The following is a 7,087-nucleotide window of genomic DNA, read 5'->3' as shown; positions in this document are numbered from 1 at the left end:
ATATAGGCAGGAAGGTTGATAAGGTCATGCTAACTCAGGTTGTTGAACAGAATAAAATTGAAAAGTAGTGTTATAATGTAATCATCAGTTATTTTTTAAAAATATTTTTAGTTATAGATGTGCACAATACCTTTCTTTTATTTATTTCTTTTAATGTGGTGGTGAGGATTAAAACCCTATCACTGAATACCCCAGCCCCACCAGTTATTTCTTGCAAAGGTTATCTTTGAGCTCATTAAATGAATGAGGTACATTCTAAGTGCCAGGTATTTAGCAGTTAACAGGCAAGTGTTTTCATACGTGCGAGGGGGTAAGTGGTTCTTACAGTTGCCTGATTTATAGAAGATGTTAAAATAAATGTCATTATAAAGAAAATAAAAAAAAATGTAAGATCAAAGAAATTTTATCACAGAATATATGTGTGTGTATTGACATTTGTATTTGACTTTTTGCAAATAATAATAACAGTTAATGTAAAGTGCTTGCCAATTTTTTTCTGATCCTCATGAATAAGTAACCACCATGTTTATACTAGCAACATGTCATAAAATATCTATAGGTTAGAATAAGCTTTTTTCCCATTTCTCTCACAACATCTTATATGTAATTTCGTATAACAATGAGGGTCTCCTTCCATTTGCATGCAATTTCCCTTTTCTCTCCCTTTCCCTCCCACCTCATGTCTCTGATAATGTTAATCTTTTTCTCCTGCTCTTCCTCCCTGCTGTGTTCTTAGTTGTTCTCACTATATCAAAGAAGACATTTGGCATTTGTTTTTTAGGGATTGGCTAGCTTCACTTAGCATAATCTGCTCTAATGCCATCCATTTCCCTGCAAATTCCATGATTTTGTCATTTTTTAGTGCTGCATAATAGTCCATTGTGTATAAATGCCACATTTTTTTTAATCCATTCATCTATTGAAGGGCATCTGGGTTGGTTCCACAGTCTAGCTATTGTGAATTGTGCTGCTATGAACATCGATGTGGCAGTATTCCTGTAGTAAGCTCTTTTAAGGCCTTCAGGGAATAGTCCGAGAAGGGCAATAGCTGGGTCAAATGCTGATTCCATTCCCAGCTTTTCCAGGAATCTCCATACTGCTTTGCAAATTGGCTGCACCAATTTGCAGTCCCACCAGCAATGTACAAGAGTACCCTTTTCCCCACATCCTCTCCAGCACCTGTTGTTGTTTGACTTCCTAATGGCTGCCAATCTTACTGGAGTGAGATGGTATCTTCGGGTGGTTTTGCTTTGCATTTCTCTGACTGCTAGAGATGGTGAGCAACATGTCAGAAAATATTTATAGGTTAGAATAAGCTTATGCTTGTTAGTATTTTTGCTAGTGTAATGATTCTAGTAGCACCAGATTCAAACTATAAAGAGCACTGCTTTTAAATAATAGACAATTATGAACAAATTTCCATTCGACTTTTAAGTTGGTTAATAATCATCTGCTATTTAAAAACATCTAGCTCAGATTTGTGTTTCTGAGGTTAACTACAAAGGTCTGCACACAAATCATTAAAAATTCCTGGGCCATTTTATATTTTTTGTTAACATAGTATTTTTTTTTTAATTACTGTATCATAATCTTACCTAGAAATAAATTTTTAATTTTAGCTTTGCTTATACACTTAAATTATCCAGCTAAAATATTTTACAGAACATTTTCAAGAATATATTCTGATATAAATCATTTGTGTTGTTAATTATTCATTAGTAAGCAAATATTACCACAATAATATTATGTAATATTATTTAGAGTGTGAAAGTATATAGAAATATTTTGAATACTATATATATATATATATATATATATATATATACACACACACACACTCACACACACATACACACATCACACATACACACAAAGCTTGAAAAAATAATTTAATTATCTATTGGATAGACAAATGGAAATTTAAATAAATTTAGCCTCAAACTTGCCATGTAAATTAGAAATAGTTATACATAGTACTGATTTACTTGTTATTTTCTATGTAACTGTATTGTTACTACATGTCATATTCAATTATAACACTATGAAATTTGTAATCAGTATGAGCATATCATTAACAAAAATCAATAATACATTATTGCATTTCTGTGAGTTTACAAATCTCCAGTCCTTCTTAGAAAGACTTACTATAGGCTTTGAAGGATTTATAAATTTAACGTATTACTGCAATGTGTTGTTGGGGTCCATTACTAAGAAAATAGATATTTTCTAGATGGCATTGAGATACATCTCTAAAACTTTGATGAAAGTATGGAATGCAAGCTGGGCAAAAGAATAAAAACTACCTCAGGCATCAAGAACCACAGGAACTCAAGCACCACAGCAGCAAATTGTTGAATGAGCACTGCACAGTGCATCTTAGCCATACTCATGATAACCTGGGAGTTCACAGCTATCAGACTAAGGGAAGATTGAATAATAGAGAGTTTACAATTCATGTTAAGAGTGAATTGGACCCAATTAATGGTCTGCCCTCAGAAAAATAATGTGTTTTTAAGGTACATGTACAATAATATTCACATATACCCAAAATGAAAATTGTAAATTGTTAAAACACAAAGACTATAAAAGTCCTGTTACATTTTCATTTTTACATTTAATCATTTCATTTAGTTTACATGGCAATCTCTAGTCACGTACTAGCTTACATATTTTAATGTGTTGTCAAATTCTTTTCATCAATTTCAATACTTAAAGATGAAACTAAACAATTCCATTATTATATTTTAAGAAATTACCACCATGAAGAAAATAGACAGAAAATTCATCTTGTCCTTAGTTTACTTTTCTTTCTTTGTGTATTCTCATGCAGTGCTTTTTATTTATAATCTTGAGAAAGCCATCGGAAGGTGAATTCACCTTGTTGCAAAAAAACAGAAATGTATTATAGAATGTTTAGTTGTTTCCTGGTGGTATCTTTTTCAAAAGGTATATGGAAATGACATTATAGACAATATCAAGTTACAGTTAAATATTTTTCTGTCAAGGAGAGAGGAGATTTCAGAAATATGAATCTTCTCCTCTTTGGGCCTATCTTGAATTCTGGCTCTTACACCTAGCCAACTGTCAGGGACAGATCTATGTAAACATGAGTTCCTCACTGGTGGGCCTGAGATCTTTCAATTCCAGTCTATAAAGCTAAAGTTTCTTGACAGATGATATTTTAGGAAGACATCTCCTGAGACTTTCTCACAGTTCAATCAGGCATGTCTCGATTTCTATAGGCAAATCTCTGCATTTGCTCTATTGTTTCTTATAAGAGAGTGTGCTCCCAATTAATAGACTCATTAAGATTTGCCTTTATAGAAGGTTTATCCATGATTGTTTAAACATGATATTTATGCATTATTATTTTTGTGGGATAATAAATTCAACATAAAGTATTCATTCCCATTTTAAAATTACAACCTTGGTTTCAGACTTGATAAGGGTATGTAAATTTTTCTAAAGAAAATATTTTATATAGAAGAAATCATGTAATACCTTGAAGTTCAAAGAAGTTTCACATTTGACTGAACAATCATATGGAATAGAAAATATCTGAAAAGTCCAAAGTACAAAAACTACATGATAAAGGGTCCAGAATATGTAGGGATCTAAAACCATTTTTTTTGTATGAAATACACTTAATGGTCTCTCCAATTTTACAAATTTATTGCTAGCTTATAAAACAAGAACTATTGAGTTACATTTACCTTTGCAGATGCAGAAAACACACAACAAAAGTCAGACAGATATTAAAATATTCCAGCCTTCCCATGAGATGATATTATTTTCATAAACTTTATAAAGCAAAATTAAATTCTTCTCTAATTATAGCTAAGTATATTCACAAATCTTTAAAGATAAATAATGATTTAAGAAATTTTTAAAAACTTAAGAATACACTTAAGAAAAGGTCCTGAGTTATTGTAAAAAAATATTTTAATGGTGTTTTGTTTTAGGCTTTACATAATAATTTTGCAAAAGAAAAATAAATGCTTTTTCATATTGATATAATATGTACTTAAGGGTATGCAGCTTAATATGTGTTTCTTTGTAGTGACATATTTCTAATAGTAAAAAAAAAATTAAGAATTTAAATATTTAAGTGATTCTGTTTTTGTATGTCTTAGGAAAGAAATAATTGTGATGAGCTTATAAGGGATATTATCTCTGAAGATCAAGTTCATATCCATGAAGAAATTACAACTAAAAAATATGAACTACTTTGTAAAATGTCCAAGTAACATATTCAAGTTTCATTTAAAACTTTTTTTTCCTTTCTCTGTTTCTGGGAGAGCAAGTGATCCAGTATTTGCCTCTTAGAAAAATTGAATTACAAACCAGTAATTACAGTTCTCTGAATGTAATATTCTCAGTGGATTTGTATCAATAGTCTTGGGGCATTTTGGCATATGAGTTCCAGTAATGTAACATTGTGAAATAAAGAAAATTAAGTTCTAATAGATTATATCTTAAATTTGTCTAGTATATTTCTATAAAGCCACTTTGAATTTTTTTTCTTTCTAACCGTCTTGTGAAATAGACTCAGTTAACCCAAGATGTAATTCTTTAGCACACAGAAAGGTGAAATCCAAATCCAAGATCATAATGTTATTTATGAAGCTAGAAAAATCTGTGCATGATGAGGTAGCACAGATTCACTCTGCTATATTGAGTCTGCAATTCCATTTTTTAAATTATGTACCAAAGCAATATAAATGGGAGATACTAATCTTTAGAACATTTAAAATACCCTCGCTATCATCTTCTTGTAAATTTTAAGCATTTAATTCATTATAACATGCTACATATTAAAGTATGAATTACTAATTAATATGTGTATTTAAAACTGAGATAAATGTAGAAATTCAATTACTAGGAGAGTTTTAGAAAATACAAGATATTATAATCTAGAATCTAAAGTGAAAATGTTTAAGCATAATTATTATATTTCCAGTTATATGAATAGTAAGAAATATTTTACCATTTTAGAAAACTTAAAGATAAAAATACATATTTCATTGAATCAGGATTTTGTTTTAGGGTATAATGTAACTAAGGATGAACTAGTATTTTTTTGGAAAACAGAAAGATAAAAATTTTACCTTATGTAATATTGATTTTGAAAAATTTTGAAGAAATACTTTAAAAAGCTTAATTTCCTTTAAATTTCAAATGTTTTCTTACTATTGCCAAATTAAAAGATCCTAGTTTTCCTTGACTTATATTCAATCAGTAAGGTTAAGTATTTTTTTAAAACACATGCGCTTACTTATAAACTAAGAGGTATGAAAATGAAGAAAGCCATTATTTTTGATATTTGGATGGTAAAAATCGCTGTTATGCAAAGGGATTTTATCTTAATTATTCTGGAAGATGATTCAATTTATTTACATTGCATATAATAAAATTAGCATACATGATTTATTTATTCATATGATTTTCTGGAAATAAATATTGAACTAAGAAAAAATTCATCTTGTAATAAGCATATTTTGTTACTAATGACGTACATAACAGATTTTTAAAAGAGATTGTATGCAATACATATATTTGGGACTGAGAGTATACCTCAGTGGTAGAGCACTTGCCTAGCAATTGTAAGGCGTTTTGTTTAATCCTCACCTCCACAGAAAAGAAAAAACAACCACAACCAATTATTACCTAACACTTTTGTCCATATGTTTGTGAGTATAATATAACTTGTATTTCAAATGAAGGGTTGTGTTTCTTATTTAAAGGAATGAGTAGTTTCAAGTTTCCAGTACCAAAGATGACTTCCAAGTAGACATGTTTGTCGTTGTCATGAGAACTGGTTGCCTTTTTCACTACCCTAGAATAATATTTTAAGTGGAAAATACAATATAAATTGAGTGAGTATTTGGCCAGGTCCAAGTATGAGTTAAAGGTTTAGAAATATTTTATTGTCAAAAAGAGTACAAAGTGTGAAATGTCTAATAGTTTGTAGGTTGTTCATTTTATTAAAATTAGATTTTATGGTAATAATAAAAGCAACTATCCTTTGAAACTAACTATGAGTGCCAAGTACCTTGCAAGCACTATTGTATTTGAGGTTTACAACACCATTGTCTAGAGAGCTGTGTTCCTTGTTAAGTAGGAGAGGCAGAGATAGAATTCAGACTCAGAAAAGCATAACTCTAAAATGCAAACATTCAACCCATGTACTATATTCCCTTCTGAGCCCCATAGTTTTATTTTTGATTAATAAAAACTAAATCCATTCCATGTCTTAATTTACTTTTAATTGTATTAAAATTTTTTTTGAAATGAAATTTTCTTATTACAAAAGTAGAACATCCTGTGAAGTCTATAAAAAAAGGTAAATCAAAGAAAAAAATTAATTACCCATAGTCATAATACTCCCAAATTAATTCATTCAATAACTGTAAATTCTGTGGATTTTTTAACATTAGGTATCTGTAGGCCCACATAGCCAAAGACTAGTGATGGTCTTCTTCCATCTAAAATTTAGATCCTAAAATGTGAAGGCATTAAGATTAAATGATGCCTCCCTGTTATTATATAGAAAGTGATAATGTTAACTGTAATGTTTAAAAAATATTTTTTTTCTGATAACATTATAGTTTATTAAATGTTCATGTTGTCAATGTTTACAACATTATTGATAATAGTTTATGGTATTCCAGTAAATATGTAAGTATTTTAACACTTAGTTTCTTTAATTATTTTTTTTTACAAACTATTGGATTTTAGTAAAATTTTACCATGTTTATTTTTCTTTAAACTTGAATCCATGTACTTATGCATTATGTATGCCTACATGATTGCAGGATTGCATTCCTTATTTTTTTATTTTTTTATTTTTTGGTAACAAGGAATGGACCCAGTGATGCATAATCCACTGATCCACATACTCAGCCCTTTTTTGTATTTTTTTAGAAACAGGATCTCAATGAGTTGAGTTGCTGAGGGACTCGCTAAATTGCTGAGGCTGGCTTTGAACTCACAATCATCTTGCCTCAGCCTCCCAAGACTCTGGCGTGTACCACTGCAACCAGCTACATGATTTCATGTACAAGAGACCACATTGCAGTTAAATTCT

The sequence above is a fragment of the Callospermophilus lateralis genome, unplaced genomic scaffold (genome assembly GCF_048772815.1).
Source record: "Callospermophilus lateralis isolate mCalLat2 unplaced genomic scaffold, mCalLat2.hap1 Scaffold_1195, whole genome shotgun sequence".
Classification (NCBI taxonomy): Eukaryota; Metazoa; Chordata; class Mammalia; order Rodentia; family Sciuridae; genus Callospermophilus; species Callospermophilus lateralis.
The sequence above is the reverse complement of the archived record's forward strand: the minus strand, read 5'-3'. Positions refer to the sequence as shown.